At 42.2% G+C, this 27,995-nt stretch overlaps 1 protein-coding gene and 1 long non-coding RNA gene across 3 annotated transcripts in view; one reads left to right on the top strand and one right to left on the bottom strand.

The window, feature by feature from the left end:
- Positions 1-27,995, bottom strand: part of LOC147602123 (uncharacterized) — a 359,474-nt gene that overhangs the window by 265,044 nt on the left and 66,435 nt on the right. The window lies entirely within an intron of this gene.
- Positions 25,172-27,995, top strand: part of LARGE1 (LARGE xylosyl- and glucuronyltransferase 1) — a 290,172-nt gene continuing 287,348 nt past the window's right edge. For both annotated transcript variants that reach the window (XR_015259234.1, XM_086753771.1), the window contains exons 1-2: positions 25,172-25,857; positions 27,827-27,913. The gene's annotated coding sequence lies outside the window, so the exon portion shown is untranslated. The remainder of the gene's footprint in view (positions 25,858-27,826; positions 27,914-27,995) is intronic.

Raw genomic sequence — 27,995 nt, forward strand, 5'->3', positions numbered from 1 at the left:
ATTCTCCAACACGTAGAATCAGAGCTGGCTTTGGAGTTTGCTAGCGTAGCTATGTTGCTCGGAAAAGGGAAAGAGTCTTGCTGCTGGTGGCTTTTCTGACAGCAGTCCTAAACTCTGTTATATTGGAAGTTTGGTGGGACAGTTGATTTTAGAAAGTAAGAAAAGCCCTACAGTCAAATTACTTATTTCATGAGGACAAGCCTTTCTTGTGTACACTTATGGTTCACGATGAGGAGGGAATTACTATTTCTTTCAGCAGCTGAGTTGGGACTGAGGAAGCTTTGAAATCTGTGGGAAGGAGATGCTTTTGTCTGGCTCAATGTAGGTGACTGCTGTTCGCTCCACAGCTAAGATCAACACTCACAGAGAATAGTGTCGCTGCTCCTTAGCAGTCCATCTCTCATCAAACATTTGTGTGAGTGAGCTGAAGTGACATTTTTTGGTGGCCTGGCCACCTCTACCCCAGCTCTAATGAATCAAGGCAAACTGCTTTTAATTCCAGTTTGCATCATGCTCATTGTCATGCCAGGCTTGGGAGAAACTGCAGAACAGTTTAGATTGGAAGCGATCTCAGGAGGTCATCTAGTCCAACCCTCTTGCTCTAAACTGACTTCAAATTTACCGTAGGTTTCTCAAGGCTTTGTCCAATGGAGTTTTCACTATATCTGTGGATGGAGATTTCAGTCAACAGCTCTATTCAGTACAGAAGCTGCAGACTTTGCTTACGTCTCTGCAGACACAGGCTGATTTCGAGTAAAGGTCTGCTTCATGGCCTGGTGCAAAATCACAAATGAAATATGCCAACGTACCTTTAGCATGTTCCAAAGTACTAGCAAAATTATATACAACTAAAAGGTCCAAGGGCAAATGAAGAGAATGTGTTGCCCTGTATAGAGAAAGCACTAGGGGAATTTGCATAATACTGCTGTTTGGGGAACTGGCACTCAGTTGAACTCCTACTTGCTCCGACTTCACAGACTTACTCTTGGTGAGATGTCTAAACCATTTGGCTCAATAGCATTCCAGAAACAGTCACATTCTCAAAGTGATGCAAAAGGGAAATAAATTGCCTCTATTATGTGAAAAGCAATGGGTGTGCAGTCTCTGAGAAAAAGGAATTTTGTGAGCAAGAGACTGAATTTGTCTTGGAAAACTCAGACACCAATAAATACTGATGACTGCATTCACTAATTATACACACAGGCTTGAGCACAAAGTTATATCGTATCACAGGAGTATTTCATTATGGCTTGAGGACTCTTTGGACAGCTTTGTATTTCTTACTGGAATTTAAAAACTAGTGCTGTGGCTGGCTGTCTCAAAGGACAGCCAGAAAGATATAAGTTGTCAGGATTGGTATGAAATATTTCAGCCCTAGTTATTTTAAGAACTAACTAAAAAACCTCATTTTATTGTTTCCTCTTTCATCTAACCCCCCACAGCTCCTCTGCCCCCTTCAGAATCATTAAGAGAACTTATTTCATCCAGGATGTGGTTCTTCCTTTGTCATGTCCTAAGGCACATGTAATTGAATCAGAGAGTTCATACAAATGGCTTTTGCTGTCCTTGCTCTTGGAGGGATATCAAACTTTTGTGTGTGCTTCCACACAGGAAGACTCTACAAGGGAGGCTGCATTCTCATAACTGAGCTCCCACCCATAAACCTCTTCCTCCAGTCATAGAAAGATTACATAGCTGGTGAAATTGCTTTAGCCCTCCCAACCTCTGGCTGATACAAAGCTCATGTACTTTGACTGCAAACACTACTGAAGTCCATTAATGGCCTGCTTTTATTACACTCTTTCTCATCCACAGAAGTAATTACCAGAGACGTGTACTTTCTCTGTGACTCTTCCCACTTGAGCTCTCCCCAGGGCCAGAAGGACTGTGCATATTCATATTAAGGAATTAAGATCAACCCTTCATCCTCACATTGCATTTTCACAAGCATTTTTGGAGATAAGAAGGAGGAATCTTCTTCATCAATTTAAAAACCAAAAAACCTGTAGTGAGAGGCCAATAGTTTCTTATTCTGTGTCCAGCCAAGGAGTACACTTATTCTGTGATCCTCTTTGTAAACTAGAAACATTTTTTTTGTCTGGTAATTGTTCTGTGTACTCTCCTAAAGAGCTGTAAGATCCCCTACTGGGGGGCATTGTGGCATTATTTGTACAATTGCTAACAAAATGGGGTTCTGATCTTGGAGTGTGCTCATGTTACTCCTAAAAACACTAAGAAAATTCATCTAGAAAGATTGCTGGGAGTGCCTTAAAGGAGCTCTTTTTTTGACGCCTCCATTTATGAGTAGAAATGCTTCCTTTTATAGATGCACACACACAATTTGGGGAGCATTTTCTCTTTCTTTTTTTTTCTTTTTTTTCCCCTCTGATTGAAGTAACCTTTCCACTGTGTGTGTACTCTATAAGTCAACAATCCTTCCTCTGCTGCAGGAGTGCAATTCATTGCTTAAGGGAAGAATAAAAAAGGAACTGGATCAAAAAGAAACAGGACTGCAGGTCTGAGAGAGACCTGCTCTTGGCATTTCCTCTTGCTGTGTTCCCACAGGCAAGCAAGACTATAGGGGCCTTCTGTCAGTCTTAGGGAAATACATTTAATCTGAAGTAAATGTTACACGAGTCCACAGATGCCATAAAGAAAAATGTTGGTCTCCTAAAGTTTAAAGGAGTGATCTCAATTGTGGAAAGGGCAGTGGCAAGCTTAGGGAGGCTTTGCTTGACCTCTCTTGATCTGGACTTTGCTGATAAATGCACATAAAATGGCCCAACAAAGAATCCAATTATAAAGTCATTAGGAATGCTGAACCCAATAGTCCCCTTGACCAGCCAAATGTGTGTGCCCTGACTGTGTGAAACAGAGGGTCTCCTGCTCATGCAGTGCTAAGGGTGAGTATAAAATAAGATTTTGGGGACTTCAGCTTCCAATTGGGCAAAAAAGAGATTTCTGGCAAGAGTTGCGGCCATTATACAGTTAGTGCCTCACTCAAAGGAATCCATTTCAGGGATGAGTTTTAAACACATCAACAAATTATAGCACCGATATAAATATTTTTTTAATGTTGCTTCACCAGTTTTTCACATGCTATACATTGTCAATACAGAGCTTTTTATGATAATGGCAAATCAGAATCAAATACACAACACTTCTTCAGCAAGTCAGACTCCATCTATTTGAGCTAAAGGAAAATCTGTGTAAACCACCAATGACAGAGAATTTTAACACACACATGATCATCTTTAGTTCTGCCTACTGTTTAGTAAAGAGTGTGGACAATAACCAGAAAACATGTGAGCTTATTGAAAGTTAACTGGTGCAAAAGTAAATTGCTGACTGGAGCTCTCACACCTACATATTTTTTTAAGTATTTTTTTATCCAAATCACTTATATATTTTTAGTTTGTGGTTTTTTTTTCCTTCCCTCAAAGATGTGTCTTTTGGCAAGCAAATATAATAAAATGTTCTCCTTAATCTTCTTGAGCACCCTAACCTGGATGTTAGTGACAGAAAATTCCTCAGGCCTGGTGTGCTAACAACTTTAAGATTTTTCAGAAAGGACAAAGACACTTGGAGAATAAGGAGAGCTCTGAAAACCCTCTCCTGATTATCTCTCCACAACAGAAAGAGTAGGAAGAAAAACTTCACAGTAAATATCACCTTTCTCCTACCCTCCCACAGGTCATCACCATATGGGAAAGCCCTTCTATTCCAAAGGCAAGTATCTCTGGAAGGCAAAATACAGCAGGAATTCCAGATTTTAATCGACAAGATGACAGCTTCCCATGTGTCATTCAGCAACACAGCTCTAAAATCCCATAAAAGGTTACAAGAGATCTCCAAAGCTCTATGTCAGAGAGTAAGTACCTATGTCAGGTACTTATATCAAGTACCCCAACTTCTCTGTGTGTGTTAATCCTGCCACTGCCCTGGAGCTGACAGAAGACTTTCTATGGAGACCCACTTGGAGATGACAAGGTGCACAAGTCCATGGGACCTGACGAAGTGCATCCGTGGGTCCTCAGGGAACTGACGGACGAAGTTGCCAAGCCACTGGCCATCATATTTGAGAACTCGTGGCGGTCTGTTGAGGTCCTCGATGACTGGAAGAGGGGTAACATAACCCCCATTTTTAAAAAGGGGAACAAGGAAGACCTGGGCAACTAGAAGCTGGTCATTCTCACCTCTGTGCCTAGCAAGGTCATGGAGCAGATTCTCCTGGAAACCATGCTAAGGCAGATGGAGAGCAAGGAGGTGGTTGGCTTCACCAAGGACAGATTGCGCCTGACCAGTTTGGTGGCCTTCTATGATGGGGTGACAGCATAAGAGGGCTGGAGCACCTGTTCTATGAGGACAGGCTGAGAGAGTTGGGGTTGTTCAGCCTGGAGAAGAGGAGGCTCCGGGGATAACTTATAGCGGTCTCCCAGTACCTCAAGGGGGCCTACAAGAAAGATGAGAAGAGATTGTTCAGTAGGGCCTGTTGCGACAAGGCTAGGGGCAATGGTTTTAAAATAGAGGCAGGTAGATTTAGATTAGATATTAGGAAAAAAAAATTTACAATGAGGGTTGTAGAGCACTGGAACAGGTTGCCCAGAGAGGTGGTGGATGCCACATCCCTGGAAACATTCAAGGCCAGGTTGAATGAGGATCTGAGCAACCTGATCTGGTTGGGGATGTCCCTGCTCCCTGCAGGGGGGTTGGACTGGATGACCTTTGAAGGTCCCTTCCAACCCTAACCATTCTATGATTCTATGATTCTGTGACTGTTGCATTCAGGACATGAAAGAAACAAGCTTAAATTGAACTTAGGGAAGCATGTTCTGTTGATGGCTAAATCCTCAGTTATGAAAAAAAAGATGCAATAAGCAAGAGATACACACTTGCACTTCCAAAGGATAGAAGCAGAAGAGGCAGGTCTGCTTCTGAGAGATGCTCAAAGAAGCAATAGGGGCTTGCTGGCTTCCAAGGAGATGTTTAATGTAGTATCATCATCTGTATCCTGGGGCAGAAGTGCAGCAGGAACTGTCAGCCAGATCTCTCCACAAGTAGAGGGATCAAAGCATAAAAACAAATGGTACTGCTCAAGAATGTCAGATTTCATTTGGAAAGCAATTTTATTGTGTGGTTACTAAGGTGTTATTACTATTCCAGCTAAAGGAAAAATATTCTAAATTGATATATCTTAATTGGTTGAGAGGAATATCTGCCAGTGCAGAGAGGAGCAACAGACTTTTAGAGTAATAATGGAATTACCTGCCCCTACTGTGCTTTTTATCATTAGATCTCAAAACACTTTACAAGAGGAAGTCAACTTCACTATTTACATTTTATAGAAATGCTTCATGAAGTTGATATAAGACTTCTGTTATGCTTTCATACACTAGGAAAGGATTTTGTAATGGAACAAGCTGTCTTTTGTAATGGCAAATCACTACTATTTAATTAAGCTAGCAATGGGATGATACTCATCAGCAGTTTTAAAATATCCCTGACTCCACACCTTTGGGAATATCACTTTTATAGTCAAATAAGAAAATACACAAAACATAAGATTTGCATTTCAGCTTTTTTTATTTCCATAACTACCACTAAAGCCTTTCCTCCTGGACAAGGAAGAGTAATTATCTGCAATATAGAATGTGCAAAAGTTCAGTGAAGTGGCAGAATTACCTAATGGCTTATTTAGGGATGCACATAACCAGAGCAAAGAGGTGACAGTTCTTTATACGAGCTGAAGTTGCATTTCCTGAATTCCTCTTCAGAAGCACAGTGTGTGTCTTTGATCATGGCAGTTCACTTTTCTGAATGTCTGTTGGGGCAATGACCTGTTTAAAGTCTGAAATTTTCAAACACAGAAGAAAAGCACCTTCTTGTTAGTATTCCAAGTATTATCCTTATTTGAGAATATAGGCTTGATATTGTGTGTGTGCATGACACCGTACAGCATGTATGCGCACTCAGAGAATTTACTGATCCTGAGGGGGATTTCTTGGTTTTCAGAGAGCACATTCACAAGGGGTATATGATATCTTGAATAGGTGTCTTCTTGTAGGATGCTAGTGGCCTTCTTTTTCAGTTCATAGTTGTTCAACATTGAAAAAACAAAACCAAAACCCAAAAAAGATACCTTCAGAAATCATCGCTGCTTTATTGTGACTCTCCTTTGACATTTCTACCATGTAAAGCTTGTAATTAGGAAACCTCCTGACATATACTTTCATGCAAACTGTAGGTAAAAGCATGCTGAAGGTGATCCCACAAGTAGTCACATCCTCATCCACTGTTCTGCTGAGCAGACTTCCCAAACACAGCACATCATTGTCTTGTGTTCATTCCCTAATCTCCAGAGTTAATTCATTAAAACAGAAAAAGAAAATGAAAAAGAAAAAGAACAGTTTGATTCCTTAATTAGTATTGTTATTAAATAACACATTTTTAAAAAAATAGAATTTAATTTTCTCCTCTTTTGAATGTACTTTTTCTCCCACTTAGTGAGTCCTGTTGTCTCAGAGCATGATTTGCTCCACTGGAGCAGTAGGATTGCATACAGGCATGCTCATACTAGCTTTGGACTCTACCTCTCCAATACCCATGGCAGTGAGGAACTCAGCCTAGAATAAATATTTGAGCATGTGGTGCCTTAGACCAGTTTTACTGTCTGCTCTAAACTTAGCCCTACTATTGCTACGCTGGTAGAAGTTTCAATGGGTCTATATGAGCTGTAGTTAGAGCTACAACAATGGTTTAGTAAACCATCATTTTTATTTTTTCTCAAAACTTGTTTTCCTCCAGATATTTCGTTTTCCTTGATTAGGTTTTTATTTAATTATTTTCCCCCTCCAATATTGGGGCAGAAACAGAGTACAATTGCACTAGAAACCCATATGATGTATCTTCTAGAAGACTGTATACTATAATTCCTGGTGCCACTTCATCTTGGTGATTTCCTACACAAATCTGTTAGCCATTAGTGATGCTGCCAGGGAAGAAGCTTCAGAAGAGGGTGGCACAGAGTACTAATCAGGGAGAACAGGCCAAGGGGGGCTGCTTGGGCAGTGAGGTGGCTCTCTTATTCTTCTACAGTATCTACTAAGCTAATGCCAGGAAACTAATTCCTTTGGCATATACAGTAACCTCCCAAATTCCAAGAGAGCATATAGAAGCTGTTTCACAGCACCCAGTGCCTGCCAGCTCAGGAAAATGTGTGATGGGATGTGGGATCGAGAGTCCAGGGTGAGAAACCGCAAGGATGTATCATTCATTACCACCACCCACAGCATGCCTGCAGATGTGGGACCTGAGAACAGAGTGCTAGCGTGGAGAATGTCAGCATGCAGAAGCGTGGTAGGCTGCCGTATGTTGGCAAGCACAAGATTACCTAACCCATGGTTAGCATGCAGTGTAGGCAGGTTTTATTAGCAAAGTTCAGACCGTGATGTGCTAATTAAAGAAGAGGTTGCTAGTTGCTAAGGAAATGAATGCTTTCTGTATTGGTGCTTCTACCCCAACAAAGCATGTTCTCAGCTGTCCCTCTGGTTGCATTTGTCAGAAAGAGGGATCAGGGCTTGGTATTATTGCTTCTGTGATTACAGTGCTCCTGTGAGCTGATTTTCAGGTCAAGAGTTGTAGGTGAATGGGATGCCAGGGAAAAGTGGTTTAAAGCACTCCTTCATTGGGTCTGTCACTATTGTCTGGTGACAAGCTCCTCTTAAAACTAGTGGTTTCAGGGTCTATTGTTTTGTTTTTTAAGCTTGGCTCTGCTTTTTTTTTTTTTTTGGAAAGATGCAGTTCAGACTGGGAGATTTGTACGCTTTAAAATTGGCCTAACTGTCAGCTCTTCTGTAAGACAAAGGTTGACTGAGTGTTGGAGCCAATCCTATGTAATGGTTTGAATTTTTTATTAGTAAAGTAGCTGGCTACCACCAGACAGGCATCTTCCTTAGCTTAGTCTCATGAGAAAGCATCCTCTGATTCATTATTCCTCTATCATAATACATACTGTGCATAGGCAGCTGCTAGATACATAAGGATACATCAACATCAACAGGACGGAAAACTGCATATTGTGAAGTTAATGTGTAAGTGAAAAACTGTCTTCATGGGGTGGTCCATTGCTGGCTGCTAGTCCCACAGCAACCTCGTCATCCTTCACTCTCAGTGTGAGATTTACATCAGTCCCAGCTTGAAACTTAAATGATTGTGTACAGCATCTTAAAAGCAATTTTTTTTCTTTCCCCTCTGCATCCTCTATGGAAACTCTGTTACCAGCACTACAAATCTTTCTCCTCTGTCACTCTCTGGGGCAATGGTTGCCTGGCTGTAACTTTGTCTCTGTGAGATCCCAGAGCCATGATCCTCCTGTGTCATGGAGATGGGCAACAATAATAAAATTCTCATTAAGAGAAAATTGTCTCTGTCTTTGGGATGCAATAGAGCTCTACATTAAACTTCAGTTTCCAGTATGCTGGACCACTGTATTTTTTTCTTTCTATGCTTTTATTTCCTGAAGTAATATTCCTCTAGCTGCCTATTATACTGGAACACATTCCCTTTACTTCATCCGCTCCCCTCACACCTCAGTGCAGATGTTGCGGCACCCCTCCCTACCAGCTGGTTCATTGCTGCATTCTCCAAGGAATAAGTTGCCATTTTCCAAAGACCCTTGAAGTCACAGAGTTCCACTTCTAACTTTCTCTCTCTGAGGACTCTAACCCCAATGTGACATTTATTTCTCCTTTAAAAATGTTCCCTCTGAAATTTTATCTGGTCTAATTTTCCATTGCAAACTCTGCAATATCCTTTCACTAATTCAAATGTTTAATCTGCATTGCATTCTGCAGAAAGGGGCTGTGAAACCCTCGTAATACAAAAATCCTTAGATGAACTTGAAATTGGACTTGACAAATGAGCAGGAACCTCTTGCTGCCCCAGACTCGTAGCAGAGACTGGAACCTGCCAGAATTTCCTGCTGCCTGCTGGAGGTAAATATGGGCTGTTAGACTTGAAATAGTTGGGAAAAAGTTCTGAGAGAAGGAAAGACAGCAACAGCTAAGCCTGAGTCACTTTGCATTGATGTTTTGGTTGTTGGTTTGGTTGTTTTTTTTTTAAAACAATCTTTCTGTTAATAAGGCAGAAGCAGAAGGATGAGACCTTGGTGCTATGATGAAGGCAATATTTTCATTTGCATTTTGGTGGGGGTTTCATCAGTTTACAAGGAGGGACAAAAGCAACTGCGAACATTCTCAGTGTCTGTTGTGTGAAGAACTGGGAGTGCTGATGTGGGAGAAACATTTGCTATAATTAGGCATTATTAGTCTCACTGGTCAGTGTTCGTCAGAAGTTCATACTGTCTGACACAGTCTTGGTCTGTGATGAAGGCTAGTGCTTCAGTCCCTGACAAATTAACAGGAAACCAAGATCAACAGACATCTTTAAAGACCTTTGCTGCATTTAAAATGTACTAACCATATCCAGATTGCTTGGAACAAACTGCTTGGATAAGATGTTAATGCATTTATTGGAGATGTTGACATTTAATAAAGGAATTTACTTTCATCATGATCCATAGTGGGCAATAAAAGAGGGCAGGAGTCCTTGAAAGATGCAAAGAACTCTTAAAATTTAGGGATTGTTTTCTACACTGTATTTTTAAATCAAATATATCAGTTCTTGCTTAAATTCTAAGTTCATTTGTACTCAGAGTGAATATTGATAAAATGCCCTCTCCTTTTTGTAAGAGATCAGATCAGGGATAGGCTCAGCCCTTTAATCTTAACTTTTGATTTGGTGTGTAACATTTGGAGAGTGACTGACTACACCTCTTCAATGCATAAGATCAGAGTGGGCAGGAGCCAACATAGCTGTTTTGTCATTCCCACTTAACCTCTATAGGATTATCATTATTTTACTCATTAATGTTTCACTGCCTGTCATCACATTCACTGGTCTCTCTATTCAAGTTGGTTACTAATGGGACAGTTGCGCTCAATAGTTAATTACTTGTCAAATTAATCACTACTTCCACTCGTGAGACACATCTTTAGGTGGTATAGAAAGTGTACTGCATTTCCAAGGAGAAGGTTACAAAATTAACTAAAGGTATTTTGAATGTTTCACAAATTGGATGAGATTTGTTGAGCTAGCCATTGTGCACACTGAGAAATCTGTGGGCTGCAATTCAAAAGATGTGTTTAGTCTTCCCTGCTTCTCCTCTACTATTTTCTCCCAGATTTCATAATTACTTCCTTCAGTTCTCAGAAACAGCAAAGTCTCTTTTTCCTTCATCCTTTGTGTTTATTTTTGCATAGGTCTCTGACTCCATTGTCCACCTCCACCATTTCTTTCACCATGCTGCAATCTTTTCGCCTTGCCATACCCCTCTCTCCCCCTCCTCTTCCCCTTCTTTTCCCCTCACATGTTCTTAATTCTTATTTTTATTTACTGACTTTTGGGGACTTGCATTCAAAGACTGTATTCTTGCTCTGAACTTCCCAACCTCCTGTGGAGGCCAGGTATCCATCAGTGTTCCTAATTCTCCACCAACTTGTCCCTGCTTATGGCTGGAGCATTGGCTTCTCGTCATAGCTGTAGAGGAAGGAGCAAGTGACTCTTGTAATGTTGGCAGCCATTTTCCTTCTGTCCCATGTGTTCCTTCTCATGTAGCAATATCCATCTGTTCTGGAGAATTCATGAAAAAGTCATATAAGGTGGCAATTTTGCATTTTCCAGCATGCTGTTACCACCAGCATCTTAGGAGTTGAGCTCTGAGTTGGATATCAAGTGTATACTAAGATTACATAAAGTTCTAATGAGGTTGTGTCTTATTGCTAAAGGAAAAGATCCTCTTATGGGCATTTCCCATGCTTTTTATAGAATAGCAGTTCAAAAAAAAAGTTGCTAATTTTCAGTGCCTACAACAGCACGAGCATTTAAATGTATATATTCCCAGATGAGAACAGTGAGTTAAAGATTTTAGGCTGTAAATCCCACTAATGCAAGCCATAAAGGAGGAAAAAAAAAAAAAGAAACCAAGAAATAAGCAGCAAAGTTCTTCAGTGCCTTGCCTGTGCTCCACAAAATTGTTTTTCATTCTGGCTACCTTTTACTCCCCTCCACTGCCCAGATGTTTCCACTTGCACCCATGAATTACTGCTTTAACAAATCAAGGGAACCTGGAAACACATGAAGTGAGTAGATCACAAATTTAGAAAAGAGGTTCTTATAACTACAGAAGTACAGAAGTCAGGTTGATTTATTTTTTCCTCTCTGAAGAGAACATGTGTCAAACTGAAAAACTAGCTCTATATCACATACAGATTACTACTTAAGAACTTATTTCCCAAAACAATGTTGTCATAACACCATCAGTAAATTTCATCTAACTACTTCTTCTTTACTGTGCACCTTTTGGTTCTCTCTGAAACAATTACTTATGTCATAATAAATTCACACTGTTTAATTATTTTTTCAAATAAAGGGATGGGTAAGCATAGAGGAACAGAACAGATGTTTGCCAAAATCAGTGGAGAGATTCAGTACCTGATGAGACATACCTCAAGTGCATTTTTAGTGGAGAGCCTACAGTTCTAGGAGGGGATTCTGCATCACTCATTCACCGTCTCACAGTTCAGAACACAGTGAGACCCTTATTTTGTGTGTATGTGAATGTGAGATAAGGTTTTAAAGAATTTACAGATCTGTCTCCTTGGGGGGGGTGTGTTTTGACTGTTGCTTTTAGAAAGGTGGCAAGTTTAGTCATATGGAATGTTGACAGCACTGTATGAAATTATTTATCTCTCACACAGAACTACTAAGAGTAACACATTTAGGAGGTATTTCTTAATAGAAAAAAAATGTAGTAAGCTTTTCCTGGAGTTAGTTAGGAAAAAACCCCAAACAACTAACAACCATTTAAGTGTACAACTGCATGCAGCAATCCTACCTAATAATCTCTAATAATGATAAATGGTTCATGCACATTCGATTTCCACCTGCCTTCTGTTCACATATTGTCCCAGATTGGGTCACCTTCTACCATTCCAAATCTCTTAAGAAGCTGATTTGTTTGTTTGTTTGTTTGTTTGACAAAACCTACCAAAGAGGTGAACAGGGCAGATCAATTTTTATAATTAAATCAGAGGGGATTTTTGGTATACACGTAAGCCCCAATCCTGCAAATCAAAGCCAGCTCAACACTTCCCACAACATATGCAAAATGCAATGTTTTTGCCTCAAAGCAGAGGAACTAAGGATGGGCCTGCTATTGCTATGGGAAAGGAATTGGAGGGAGACAGGCTGTAGACCGTGTGGAAAGTGTCTACCTTCAGCAACTCTGAGAGGCTGGGTAGCACGTTGCTGGACACAACACTGCTGGAGAGGCTTCTCAGCACCCATAGACTTTGGTGACTCAATAAGGCTAGAGATCAGATCTCCAGTCTTGTCCCAAAGAGTTTCAAACCTTCACTGAGCCACAGCACTTGCAACAAGCTCTGGAAAATTCCTGAGCTCCTGCAGCTTGACATCACAAAAACATGTAAATATAAAGAACCTATCTGAGATAATTTGCAGTGACTGCTAAAACTCATTTGTAATTTCGTCTCCCTTTGAGTCCCTTTGAACTCACGTTACACAGCACGTGCAGAATCCTATCTAATTTCCATTTGTTTGGGGGATAGTTTTTAACATGCATGCCAAATAGAAGCTATGAAATTTTTATCATTAATAGCCTTAACCAGTAAAAAAGACATTTATGCCCGCATTTCCACCAGTTACATTCCAGCCTGGTGTACTGCTGTGTTCATTTCATCTAAAATTTATAAGTATATGATGCAACTCTTAGGTTCCTTCCTCTTTGTTCACCACTCCCTCCAAGTCCACTCTGTAGTGTTATTTATGGCGTCTGGTTTGCTTTGACACTGTCCTCCCCTGGGTTTAAATAGCCAATGTGCTGCTGATGTGGTTCTTCAGGAGCTAACGTCTAGGTCTCAGGAAAGCAATAGTTTTGAGCAGCAGTACAGAGGCAAAGCTGGTAACAGCCGTAGTAGCTACAGGAAGAGGCTAAGAAATGGAGTGTACACTTTACCCACCTGCAGAATCATTTTCTCTATAACCCAGTTCAGCCTTGTCAGGCTGACAACATTATGCAAGGTCCCCAGACAATTGTTGTGACTATTTGCCCTCAAGTAGCGCTGAGAGTCATTTGGGATTTTGACACTCATGTTGGCAGTTTGGTGTTGAAGAATGGATCCTTCAGAAATATGGTAAGGAAGAATGGTGCTCGGTACCCAGGAGATAGATGAAGTTTTGAAAGCTGAAGATGGAAATTTCTTTCATCTTTCCTGCTCAGAGGGGAGTAGGTGTGAATTTAAAGTGGTGTGGACAGAACATATTTAGTGTTGTATTTCTTAATAATTTCTATCAACTATTTATCCTCCTGCATTTACTCTTCCGACTTAATTCAATATTAGAAAATAAGTCTATATCTTTCTGTCCCTGGTGAAATAACACGCTCCTAATGGAAGCATGCATATTACTTTCCGACTCCTAGAGTTAGCAGCCTGCTAAGAAGGAGATGACACATCCATTTGAGACAATCATCTCCAGTCTCTAGAGAAAGGCAGGCACTCCATGGTCTGCAAACATTCTCTTCAGAGTCCTAACCTTTTGTTTACAAAAGTAAAAAAAAATACAAGGTATCTGTATGTTTGCATCAAAATTAATTGGAAAGTACAGAGCTGTGGAGCTATGGACCTTGTTGTGTAACCCTGTCATTCAAGGGATGTTAATCAGTCCAATACATGTTAAGATTCTAAGGCAGTGTCTCACTAGACTTCGTGTGGAACCACACAGCTACCCTATGGACAAGCTGGAGACAGAGTCTACTGAAATTTTCTTCAAAGGATGCCTCTCAAGTAGCGTGTTAAGCATCAACTATGTCAGAGATGTATACTATGCTGAAACTCCATTGCACTGCATATCCGAGGCATATTTCAGAATTCTCAAGCTCTCTGGCCAACCCAAACATTTTGTGACGATTGGTTTCAATCATGTTCTTCTGAGGCTATTCTGTGCAGCAGAGGAAATGGAAAATTAGTATTTTCCCAAAAGCTACCTCCTTTCCTAGCAGAAGGAACATAGGTCTAGAAAATTGACTGGAACATAATATTAATTCAGATGGTGTAGTTCCTCTTTCAAATCAGTCTTCTAATGTCTTAAGACAGTATGCTCTGCCTGCACCTCCACTGAATTTGACATTTTGTCACCTGAAGTTAGGTGTATGGACATTCTGCTACAAGTTACTGCAGGAAAGGTAGCCCCAACTTTCTTTGTTCTGAACCTAAATCCGCACAACAGTAGCGAGAGAGATTACAAAAGAAATCATTGTGTGTACCTGTATTGGGTTTGTGTGGCAAGGTTTTGGGGGGCTAGTATAGGGGTGGCTTCTGTGAAAAGCTGCTAGAAGCTCCCCCCATGTCCAATAGAGCCAACACCAACTGGCTCCAAGATGGACCTGTCACTGGTCAAGGCCAAGCCGATCAGCAATAGTGGTAGCATCTCTATGATAACATATTTAAGAAGGGAAAAAAACTGCTGTGAAAACAGTAGCAGAGAGAGGAGTGAGATGGGAGAGGAACAACTCTGCAGACACCAAGGTCATTGAAGAAGGAAGAGGAGGAGCTGCTCCAGGCACCGGAGCAGAGATTTCTCCTGCCTCCTGTGGTGCAAACCTTGGTGAGGCAGGCTGTGCCCCTGCAGCCCATGGAGGCTCACGGTGGACAGATATCCACTTGCAGCCCATGGAGGACCCCACGTGGGAGCAGGTGGATATGCCAGAAAGAGGTTGTGACCAGACTCTGTGGGAAGCCCATGCTGGAGCAGGCTCCTGGCAGGACCTATGGCCCCGTGGAAGGGACCCAGGCTGGAGCAATTTGTGAAGAACTGCATCCTGCGGGAAGGACTCACACTGGAGAAGTTTGTGGAGGACTGACTCCTGTGGAAGGGACCCCATGATGGAGCAGCGGAAGAGTGTGAGGAGTCCTCCCCCTTAGGAGGTAGGAGCGACACAAATTATGTGTGATCAACTAACAGCAACCCCCATTCCCCATCCCCCTGTGCCACTGGTGGGGAGCAGATAGAGAAAATCGGGCGTACAGTTAAGCCCAGGAAGAAGTGAGTGGTAGGGGGAAAGGTGTTTTAAGATTTTGGTTTTATTTCTCATTACCCTACTCTGATTTGATTAGTAATAAAATAAACTAATTTCCCCAAGTTGAGTCTGTTTTGCCTATGACAGTAACTGGTGAGTGATCTCTCCTTCTCCTTATCTTGACACATGAGCCTTTTGTTATATTTTCTCTCCCCTGTCCAGCTGAGGAGGGGGAGTGATAGAGCAGCTTTGATGGGCACCTGGCATCCAGCCAGGGTCAACCTGCCACAGCACCTGATTACTAGTATATAAACCAATTGATCTACAGAGGTAATGAGGCAGATAGATGGAAATCAAGCAATGACAGCTGTATCTTATAGCACCCAATTTGTCATGCAGGTGTCACTTGCATCTAAGCCTTTACCATGTGTACACTGGTGGATAGGATTGTCCTCCTGTTCATGGCCCATTACAGTGATGCTGTCAAAATATTCTTCAAAAAATGTAATTCATTAGTGCCTTAGTTTCTTCAGAAATGCTCAGAAGGGAGAATATCTGTTGTTATTTCAGGGAGCAAACCTCAAATCTGATGGCAGAATCCTATTCTAACTGTAGCCTACAACAAATACAAATTGTTTGGGGTGTCATAAGATTCTGAGACCTTCAATGGCATAAAAGACATCCAGGCATCTGACTTTTATTTGTGCCTATTAGGTTTTTTCCTATAAATGTCATGACTAGAAAGAAACTAGGAAAAAAAGCTTCTTGTTCATATAGGCACTTGTCAGCAATGCAGTCAGTACAAGGTTGAAGCAACAAAAACTTCATTAAGACTCCATCTTTTCCTTTATTTTTCTATAATATCCAGCCTTACACATAAAAACAACATTAACAGAACACTGTTGTGTTTGCAAACTCAAGTACACAAAGTTAGGAAATGATGACTAAATTCTTATATGCAAACAGAATTTTATACCTTTTTTTTTTCAGATTAAGATACAATTCCTAATTACATGATCATAGAGTGATTTCTACCAGACCCTTACTTTAATTGATGTGCAAAAAGGTCAGAGGCAGACTTCATGGCACTCTTTAGTATCTTCACCTCTTAGCAATGTCTGATTTGTTCATCCGGACAATCCTTGTTTTCATCTTGTATCCCAACTCCCCACCAAATCTCTTTTGTTCTCTTTTTGTCTCCTATGGAAGAAATAAAATCACCATTTTCAGTTTCAGTATCTATCCCTACCTGGGCTTGAGCAAAGAGGTGTAACCCATTTAGAAAAACTCAGTTTTGCTCCTGCAGTGGATAGAAAAGAAGAAAAAAAATAATTAAAAAAAAAATAATTTGCTGTCAGGGATTTGCAGATGCAAAGTCTGGTAACGATTCAAAGGAGAGTGAGCTTTCTTTGCTATCTTAGACTAGTCCAGGAATAAGAGGTCTCAGTTCACTTTATGGGCATAGATTCTTTAAGGATGCCGCTCTTCCCTTTTGTCAACTCTGCTAGGCACATACAGATTTTTAAAAGATTACATAAGTAAAATCCATTTTTTTTTTATGCTCACGCTCTGGTGGCATTGTTCTCTTGGGGAATTCCGAGAGGATTTCTTAATCCATCACTAGTTTTGAGGCTGCAGTTGCTGACCACCCGGTAATATGTGGCCCACCACTTCTCAAACTTGTCACAGATTATCTGGCAGAAAGAGGACTTGCAACTAGTCCTTCCTTTCAAGGAGCTAATTGGTAAAAACAGCATAAGACTTCTACATTACAGCCAAATGGGGAGCGGTATCTTTTTCACCTTGATCTGGGAGAAGGTAAGGAAATACAGTACCTCCTACTGATGATCACTTGTCTTGACTGCATCTATTTTGCATTTGCTGAGAGGAAGAAGGTGGAAAAAAGTTTCAAAAAGCCATTGGCATCAAGTCTGGTACTGGAATAATCTCTCAAGTTATTCCCTCTCATTAGAATTGCTGTAATACCAAGCTGGCACAGACACAATAAGGCAGCACACTTGGAAATACTGACAACATGGTCAAAGGGCACCATGTCAGTATAATTTCCAGTTCCAGCACTGAGATCTTGTGTGTTGACTGGAGAAGTGATGTTTAAAATTATTTTTCCATTCAGTAGATGAAATTCTTGTTTTAACTAACTTAGACACATGCTGATTTCATTGGAAACTTCACTTGATCTGGTAATTTCTTTTAGGTGCTGCAGGAACTGTGAATTCTGACACCATCCATGGTAGTAAAAGCTTATTCCTTTCCCCAGAACACAATCTGATACAGATCACAATTTCAGAGTAAGTGTCAATGCCAGCACCTGTGTGGCTGCCAAACTCAGAAATACAAGTACACACACAGAGTGTAAAATATCTATTGAATTGGTTGGGCTTTTTTGTATCTGTTGCTGGATTCCTTCAACATCACCTTCAGACTTTGAAGGACTGTTTTTTTTCTAGGTCTGGCCTTGGCTGCTTGGCCTCTAGTGTGTCCAACAGCTTTAGTTTCACCTAAGAATCAATGGAAAAAACCCTTCTGTGTCAAGATACAGTCTGAATCACAGAATATTGAAGTGTTAAAGTACTTCTCTGAAAAAGAGGTGTTTAATGTTGACAGGTTCGTTGGCACTAGTATTGGTGTTGCCTTGTTGCTTGACCTTAGCATCAACTTCCTTGTAACTGCTGTTGAGACTGAGGAGGATTATCCTTTTGTTACTGGCAGTCTCACTGCTGAGATGGGGTGACCTTTCCTATTCTTTGGCCAGTGTAGCAAGTCCAGATCATAGCTCACAACTTCTCAAATGCCAGCAAGAACACAAAAACTTTATTTAGCATTGACAGTCTTGGACACAGAGAGCTGGGTGCAGCTCACAGTCACATCTCAGCCCCAGCAAAGGATCATTTTGATTTATTCACAGTAAACTTCTGAGATATACAACCACTTGTGGCCGCTAAATGAGTTCATGTTTGTATGCTTAGCTGTTTAGACCATGCTCCCTGTTTATATTCATAAGCATGTACCTGTATTTCCATTGTGCTTTTGTCTGACAAGGACATGAAAGTGGACTTGCTTCTGTTAATTTAGAAAAATTGCCAGGAAAGATTCATATTGGGTAGTCTTACTGCTGAGATGAGCAAAAAGCAAATAAGCCTGAGTCATTAGACAGGATCTGTGTTTTATTTTACCCTACCTTCATTAGATAGTAGCAGCTGATAGTAATGCATTTCTGCTTTCCAGAGAAATCCTCTAGAAAACATTTAACAGAATAGTCCTCACTGGGAAAAAAAAAATATGAAAGTTCTAGGATAATTGTAGTCATTTATTTTTGGTCAAAAATATTCCTTTTTGACTCATTAGGTAATGATTCTTATAAGTAAGTTTGGGGCAATTTCCTTCCCCATCGTGCCTGTTTTTAATTTGGGGTGTTTTTAATACAGACTCTAAAGGCTTGACCGTTGATACAAAACTTAAAATTATGTTAACAAGTCTTGATATCATGCACTAACTTGTAACGGGATGTATGTTTTTATCACTCATCTGTCTGTTTTAATTTTGTTTACATTTCATATCTACACTTACTCTTTAGTCATGTATAGATCTTTATTGTCAGACTTACAAGAGCTTTAATACCAAATCAGCGAAAATGTGACAAAGGCCAGATGTGTTACTGCTGACACTCCGGCTGCCTAAGGAAGCAATCCAACCATTCATATGTCACCTTCCAAACATGCCTAACCCACCATGCTAGGGACATTGGAGCTGACAGATGATGCTGGACATGAAGAACATTGCTTGGACTGCATGGAACATGATGGACATCTGTCCTGGTTTCAGCAGGGATGGAGTTAATTTTCCTCTCAGTAGCCAGTGTTTTGGATTTCATATGTGAAGAATGTTGATAAAAACACTCTGATGATAAGAGTTGTTGTTAATGAGACCAAGGACACTGTCTGGCTTTTCAAGTCTCATTAAAGTCTCAGTAACGTGCAGATGCAGGAAGCTGGGAGAAAGACAGACAGAATCATTGACCCAAACTGGCCAAAGAGAGTATTCCATGCCATAAATGTCATGCTCAGTATATAAGTGGAGTTTGCCCAGGGGAGGGAGCATCCATTCTGGCATGCATCCTTGGCATCCATCTTCTTTCCATCTCTCTGGCTTGCTGGCATCGTTCCCTCTACCTTGCTGGCCAAGGCCGAGCCAATTGGTAGCAGGGGATGGTTGTTTACATTGTTTACTTAATCATTATTGTGCTGACTGCTGTTAGTTGTCTGAAGAGGGTATCTGACTGTGGCAGTAACTAATTTGTGTTCTCTAAGTTTATATGACTGGCAGTTATTCTTACTTTCTGGCAGAAACATTCTGTCAATGATTGACTGACCCTTCCTGCTCTCTTTAAGAAAACACAATTCTTCAACTACTGTAAGGCCAGTTTTCCTTCTAATTAGCATCCTGGCTCTAGGGAGGCCAGTACTGGTAACACTTTCTGAAGTTAATGAAGCTATTCTGAAAACAATTAAACCTCCCATGTATGAGACAGGTCCTTCTAATGGAAACAAAAGGTCTTGTTTTGATCAGGTAGAGTAGCCTCTTTTTCACCAGAGGAGTGAAAGGTGTCCTTAGGTGAAATAAAATGTAAGTGTATAAGGCTAAGAGCAGAGGAGTGATACACCCTGTGCTTTAATACTTCTAGAAAGGATAGCAGATACTAATTATACAGGTCTACAATTAATTTTAGGCTTTTCATAATCTTAGCTAGCATTCACACTGCAGGGCAATAAAGGGAGAAGTGTAACAAAAGAAACAGAGTAACAAGAGAGACACATTATATCCACTCTTTGCCTGGGAGTGAGGTGAAGTAGTTAAATAGAAACAATTACTAAAAAAGAACTTAATAAAAGTGTGTGTTAATACGTATATTTGTGTGTACATATTTTCCCAGAACACAGATTGCGACATGAAGAATAGTTTAGACTGAATACCACTGAAACCGGTGCAGTTGCTCTGCTGACTTCAACATACCTTGATTTAGGTTTAAGAGTACTTGGGTCGGTTTCACCTTCATAGACAGTGAAGTTTAAAATTATGTTAAAGTTTGTCCAACACTACTTTTCTTTCCCAGAAGATTCTGTAAAGGGAGTGATACATATTAATACAGAACAGTTATGCTACTCTACATTATCTAGGATTTCACTGCAAACAGCATTAGATGTGAAGATTCCTTAGTAAAAAAAAAAAAAAAAAAAGAAGAAGAAAAAAAAAGAAACTTCAAACACAGCACTTTTTTTTTTTTTTTTTTTTTAGGATACAGTTATGTAGTACTAAAAAATTACATTTATGGACTACAAAATAAACTCTTCTGAGTTATATAAGTCATATTAGCAAGATAGTAATCAACTATTTCTATAAGTAGAAATACAGGGTTGACTTCACCATGGTAAGTCCCAACTTAATGAAGTACTAACAACCTGAAATGAGATTAACTTCATAAAATTGAAGTTGCACCATATTTACTCCGCATATCTTTACTAGTTTTTATGGTTTTAAAACCACTACTCCTTAAAAAAAGACCAAACAAACATGCCAACCAACCTCAACTACTCTCTAAATGACTGAGTCATAACAAAGGGAAATTATTAATTGGCAGCAATTAAAAAAAATCTACAGAAAGTTATGTCAGAGGCATAAAGTAAACAAATAGGAAAAGAACCCTTTCCTTCCAATTTTCTTTGATATAGGGCACAATACTACCTAAGACTCTAGTTTGGATGTTTACCATTTTGTTTCCAGAGGTAAAACCGAATTCTTGGAGAAACCCATATAAAAATCAAAATAAGTTATCACAGAACATTCAGTTTATTGTTGGAAATCTATTTTGGTATAACTATAAAGAATTTCTGTTTTAATAACTTACTTTCCTTTGAATTCTGAAAGCTTTAGGTTCTCATGACATTTTCTGGTTAAAGGCATTAAATTTACCAGTCTTCACTTTTGTTTCAGTTCCTATAACCCCAGGGAATCAGGATCTTGCTCTGTCTTTCTTGTATTTTGTTGTTCTTTTCTTCTATTACATGCACAGGAAAATCTCCATTAAATTTTAATTTACTGCCCATTGTGGACAGCATATGTAACGGAGCTTCCACTTTATACTCAAGAACTGGGAATTTATTTTTCCAGAGCAGATTAAATTTCACTTATTTTTTTTTTTTTGTCTGAAAGATGTTTCCTACTACAAAAGATGTTAGGCAGCCTGTTCTGCAGTAGTCCTGTGTTCATTGCAGTGGCAGATGACAACAAGAATCTCAAGGATTATGACTTGCTTCAGAGTTTTGGTCTTGCTCTTCATGCTCTGATACTATTAACAGTTGTGCAATTTAGCATCTAGAAGTTAAGAGTGGCAATTTATAAACAAAGAGTCACAACCTTCTGTGTTGAAGTGGATCAGTTAACACAATCCAGCCAGCCTGCTAAATCAGACTGGAATTTCTGTTCCCCATGAGAACACCCTGGATGGTTGATTTTATGAAAAATAGCTATTTCATCAACTCCACACAAAAGCAGGTCATGCAGAATTTAGCTTCATCCATGCATATCCCATTATCTTGAGTGTGACACAGCAGTATCAATCTCACCAGGTATTTAAAATGCTGATTAACCACAGGAGTGTGTGTGGAGGAATGGGGACAGAACACCTTCCTGGTTTTCAGGAATATTTTAACTCCTCTTGCAGCTGGCACATAATCCACTATTAGAGTAGTAAAGCACTTTTCAGTTACCTCCTGCACAAAGCCCTGTCTTTTTCCTCAAAAGACCTCATAGCACTTGAATTCAGCTAGAACAATAAAGCAACTATAAGAACGTAAAAAGGACTTAACTGGTGTTAAATGGAAGATGAACTTCAGGCGCTTTTATAAGTTTGAATACTTGTGGGCCTTACACCTCCTTTCCTGTAAAATGGTTAAAGCAAAAAAAAAAAAAAAGTATTCCTTTCATCGGAACCGAGATAATCTGTAAATGTTTGTGGTCTTATAAACAGACTTAATCCCATTTTACTTACTGATGTTCTGGTGTAGTGAAAGTATCACAACCTGTTTGAAGTTGTGTACTGTTACGCCTTTATCTCTTGTTCCCATAAGGAAAAAAACAAGACCAAATGCTCGTGGGATAATTTTACACCAGTATAACCTGATCATTTAACACTATCTCAAAATTGGCTTGTTCCTCTTAAAAAAAGAAAGGTCTGGCTTATGTATTTTTTTTTAATAATAGGACTGTTAAAGCTTTTGAGATTTTCAACCTTATATAACTGTCATTTAAAAAAAAAAAACCCAACACCTATATACTTGACATTAGTATAGGTTTTGCTTTTTTTTTATTTTTTATTTTTTTTTAAGGTAAATAGACATCTCACTCCAGAACCTGTGAAGCTCCTGGCAAAAGCTTCCTTCTGGCTGAATGAAATCTGAAGTGCAAATATTTGCATCTAATTTCTTCTACCTGTCCTTGGCATAAGGATCCTTCTGCATTGCTTGTTTACTCTGTGTCCAAAGCAATTGCCACTTCAGGATTTTCAAGGACAAAGCCTGATGGAGTGATTTTATGATGAATACAAAAAGATTACTTGCTTATAAACACAATTTCTGAAAAACTCTGTCTTCATAGGTAGTCACTCCTCCCGTCTCTGTTAGTTTTTTTAACCTAGTGGTAATCATTCTCAGCTAGAGCCTCTGACAAATGCTGCTCTGGGTTTGGACAACTGTTGTCCATTTTGTGAGTAGGTCACCAACCTGACAGATGCAGAGCAGTTTTAAGAAAGCCATTTAGTTTCAGTAAGAAATTTCATAATTTGTAATGTATGGTGGTACCTTAGATAATTCTAATAATGTAAGCTGCTCTTAAAACCTAAGATTTTTTGTGGGTGCCGAGAGTTCCCTGCTCTAATAGCAGAGAAGAACATTAAGAACCTGCAGAAATTGTTCAATATTTTGTAGGATCAGACTCTGACACAGTACTAGTTTTTAAGACATAGCATGAGACCGAAAAACGTGTAACTGCTGAGAACTCTAATAACAGGCACTAGACAATCTGGTTTTATTAATAACGAAGCCATATACACAATCCTGTTTTTTCCTCCATACATCCCCAGCAATTTGTTCATTGTGACTGTCATCAAAGCAGTTACAACAGTGCAAGAAAACATAAAGACATCTTATAATGTGAAGGCTGATCCTTTAACTTAACTTAGGAGAATGCACAGAATAAGTCTCTTCAGTATAGCTCATTTATGACTTTGATTTGCTCACAAAAATAGCTAGCACAATAGAGACCAATCTGTATGTTACTGTAGCTTCTCCAGAAAATAATTCACATCAGAATTAAATTCTTTTTACAGATATGCAGAGGGTTTTCTTTTTTTCCAAAATGCTTTCCTAGTTGTCATAATATGTCAAAATTCACAGTCAGTAACACTTGCATGATATCACAGGCATGTTCAACTTCATGATTTTCTTCAGTTCATCTGATACCACTCTTGACTAAAGCATCAGGAAGTGGGCGCTGCTGGTGGCAGAATACTAAGCTTGATGGACCAATGCCTTAATCAAGTCTGTCAAACACCATCTTGCCATGAATAACCTCTTCCAGAGTTCACAATATTTTGGTACAGCATCCTGCAAAACATAATTCCTGCCCACAATAAAGCAACTTCTGAGTAAGTTATAGCATTTAAGCAGTTTATGTAAAAAGAGAAATTAGCATCTGTAGTATCTTTTGTAGAACAACATTTTTCTCTTAAACTATTTCCTTACTGTTCTGTAACAAGAAAGCAGAAAGTACTGAATGCTATGGCTATTATTTCTAATTATGATCCTTTACATTGTTACTCAAAGCACGTGTATACTTTCCTTCCTCTTCCATTCTGAGAATGGATCAACACGTTTTCTAAATCGGATTGTTTGTGTATTTGCCCCCTTCCTGTAATTTCTGTTCTCCCTGCACCCCTCTCGGAATTTCAGAACCCCTCACCACCCATACACGCAGTTTGTCATACGGTCCTTTTAGTATGCTAATGTATTGCAACAATCCATTTCACACTGCTAACGAAGTGAGAGAAAAATGATGAATAAAAATAAGTAAAAAGAGCGGTGATGGTTGTTCTATGCCCACGGCCAAAAAAAAAAAAAGAAAGAAAGAAATTAAAAAAGGTGCATTTATGACATTTATCACTTCACTCTCAGCAGTTTCCAGCAGGCAGGGAAAGAACACGGGGACACGCTGCGCCGCGTGTAAGCGAAAAGATGCGGTATTCCCGGCTGACGAGCGGCGGTGGGAAGCCGGCTCCCCCACCGCCCAGAGCGGAAGGCTGGGTGCCGCTTCGCCCCCCCGACGGGCACCCGCCGCCAGCGCCGGAGGCGAGGGCCGGGCCGCGGGAGCCCCGCGCCCTCCCCTCACTTACCGCAGCGCGCTACCGGGAACACCGGTAGGTAGGCGGGCGGACGCGGGCGAGCGTGGGGCCGGCTCTCCCCTCACAGCCCCTTCTCGCTGTCACGGCGGCTGCCTGGCCGCCCTCCGCCCGAGCCCAGGTGTAGCGGCCCCGGGCGCCCAGCGAGCGGGCGGGCGGGCGGGCCGCGGCCGCCGCTGCTGGTTGGGCGCTCGGCGCCTGTCGTTGGGCGGCGTGTCAACGGAGTGGCCCCGCCTCGGCCCCGCGCCTCCGCCCGCCCATGCACAGACATGACACAGACACACAGTCACTGCAGCTGCCGCTGAGCCCGGGGCAGAGCGGCGGCTGGGCACCCCCGCTCCTGGCACCCGCGGCTGCCCGCCCTCCCTCCGTCCGTCCTTTCCGCCTCGGCCCGCCGGGCAGCCTCGGCACCGAGACCCGCAGGGGGCAGCCTGGCACCGGAGGGAGCCGGCGGGGGACGGCTGGCAGCGGGAAAGGGGCGGGAGGCGAGGAAGGAAGGAAGGAAAGGGAAAGGGAAAGGGAAGGGGGCAGCCTGGCACTGAGGCTTGGAAGCGGCCGCCGGGCACCGGCACGGAGCGAGCCCGGGCGGAGCGCGGCACCCAGCGGCCGCTGAGGCCGGACCGGTAGCAGAGACCGCGGCGGTGCCGGACGGAGCCTCTCCGTGTCCAGCGTGCCAGTGACCTTCCCGGGGCTGCTCGGCGCCCGCCAGGCCGGGGCAGGGCCTCCTCTCCCCGCGGAGAGCGTGCACCAGGCCCCAGGGAGAGGAGAGGAGGCCGGGCCGGAATCCCCCGTCGCTCCCGGGTCCTCCTGGCCGCCGGCGGGGCCTGCGCGGCTCGCCGCCGGGGAGAGGGGCGGGGGAAGGCGAGCGGGACGGACAGACGGGGCCGGGCTGCACCTCAGGACAGCGCGGAGCAAGGAGCGGGCAGGCCCCGGAGAGAGAGCCGGGCGGAGGAGGAGGGAGCCACTTCGGCGGCGCATCCCGGGAAGAGTGGGGGACCTCTCCGCCGCCCTCCTCCTCCTCCTCCCACCGTTAGCAGCTCCTCATCCCGTGGAGAGTGGAGCTGCCGGTGCCGCCCCGGCTGGGACCCGCCGGCTGACACCTCCGGAGCGCCAAGGCTGCGGGGACGGAGCCGGAGCTGCCCGCTCGGAGCGGAGGAGGGGGAGGAGCGCTTGCCCGGGCGGAGAGGCGGGGGCTGAGCGCCCGTCCCGGCGGCCCGGGAGCCGCCCGGGGAAGGTAAGTCCCTTGTCGGGTCGCTGCTGCTTTTAGAGGCGAGGGGCGGGGGAGGGCGAGAAACAATCGGTGAGTGTCTCCCTTCCAGCAGCCCGGGGGAGGGGGGCATCCGAATCCGGTAGGGCTGGGGTGGTGGCTTTATCTCCTGGATTTTAATCCCCGTCAGATCGGGACTTGAAGGGATGCTGAGGCGGAGGCACGCTTGTCGCTCCCCTGGCACAAAGGGGCACATGTTCCCCCCGTCCCCTTCAGCCAAGGGAGGTCAGCCCGCCTGACTCGCACTCCCTTCCCTTTCCCGAGTCCGCACGGGCGCTTGTTTACCCCGGGCCGGGCTCTCCTCCCGCTCGGCGGGGCTCCCACCGTGGGGCGGAGCGGGGACGGGGCCGCCGTCCCGCCAAGTTGCCGCGGGCTATGCCGAGGAGTCCGGGAGAACCGGGAACCGGTGGCTGCTTCCCCGCGAGTGGGAGGATGTCAGGACGTGGAGCGTGGGCGCCGTGCCCCTCATGGTGCCCGCTGCAGGAGGCTGCCTGCCCGAACGGGACCTGCCCGCCGTTTCGGGCGGAACGGGAGATTCGCTGTGGTTTCCCCATCCCCTTCCAGCCTCCCCGGCGAGCCCTCGGCCCGGGAAGCTCTGCTCTGGGCGGGCTTCTGCTATCGTCTCCTCTCCAAGAACCATGCCATTTAGATCATTAATCCCTGCTCGCCCGAGGGGGGAGGGAGGGGGGAAATAGCAACTTGCGGCCTCTGTGCAGGTAACACGAAGTTTGACAGTGCCTTATGTAACACTTTTTGGAGAGATTCATAGCTCTTCCCCTGTGCCCAGTTTTGGTTTTAGAAAGTGAGTGGTTTCCCTTTTTTTGCACAGCATCAGACAAGCGATCTTTATTTGTGTTTTCACCTGAGTGCAATGTCTTTTGCTTTGTTCAACTTGGAACAGGGGTACTGCTAGGCAGCAAATAAAGCCTACTTTTTCTTTTTTTTCCAACATGCATTATTTTTTGCTAACTGGAAAATTAGCCTGAGAAGGCATCTGAACAGTCGTCATCAGGTCTTACATTTTTTGTGTGTGTATTGTACTTGGTTTTTATACCACCCTTAAAATTACTACCAGCAACATTTTCACAGCAGTGATTGTCATTTATGTATTCTGGAAGGTATGGATGCCAGGATGGAAATGACAATAAATCAGATGTCTTTTAAACATTGTTAGCTTTTTTTCAATACAATTTCAGATCTAGAAGGAACAGAAAGCACTAGGGTAAAGAGTTGTGTTAAACTCAGACCTGGCAATTGTCAACAGGTCTGCACATTCTATTTAATGAAATCTTTTGGATACAAATTAATATTCTTTGTACAACGTTTATGTTTTTTCTACTTGTTCAGAAATAGAAACAGTGGGAAATTAGATAAATAGATTGAAAGGTTGCCTAGTTTCCCTGCACTTTGTGTAAGTGGCTATGTCTTCTACTAAAAAAAAAAAAAAAAAAAGCTAGCTTTGCACAAAAAGATAGGGTAGTGATTTGCCACATGTTCTTTAGACCCGTACTGCAAAGGTACACTAGGGGGACTAGTTTGGGTTGGATCTTTTCCCCATTCAGTGGTGAAAATGCATAGACTATTACGATGAGACCTATGAAATGAAGGCTTTTTTCCTTACCTTGTAGAGCCTCATCATTATACTGTAAACTTAGATGAAAAATTGCATGTATAAACTCAGGCAATGAGTTCAGGGCAGGGAAAATCTTTTCACAAAGTCATTCTATTCCCTGCTGCAAATGGAGATAGGTTATCAAAGGTTAGTTTACTTAGAAGAACAGAACAAGTTAACATAAAAAAATAAATCCCTCACTGTTGTTGCAGTTTTATAAAATGGAGACATGACCAAGGTGGAACAGGTAACCCTAGGCTTCTTGAAAACTGCAAATTGCTGGTAACTATTCCAAGTTTGAAATGTGAAATTCTTATTGCTTAGGTGTCCTGTGACGGCCCTTGATCAGCAAGGCTGCAAGTCATGTAGAAGCCACAGTAACTGCAGAGTCTCTGATGGGTAATTGGATTGGTAGGTTGGTTTTAATTTTTTTTTTTGTCTTTTAATTACCTGCTGTGGTAATGGGTTCCTTTTCTCTATCCTGTTGATGTTT

The sequence above is a fragment of the Chlamydotis macqueenii genome, chromosome 1 (assembly GCF_036417535.1).
Source record: "Chlamydotis macqueenii isolate bChlMac1 chromosome 1, bChlMac1.mat, whole genome shotgun sequence".
NCBI lineage: Eukaryota > Metazoa > Chordata > Aves > Otidiformes > Otididae > Chlamydotis > Chlamydotis macqueenii.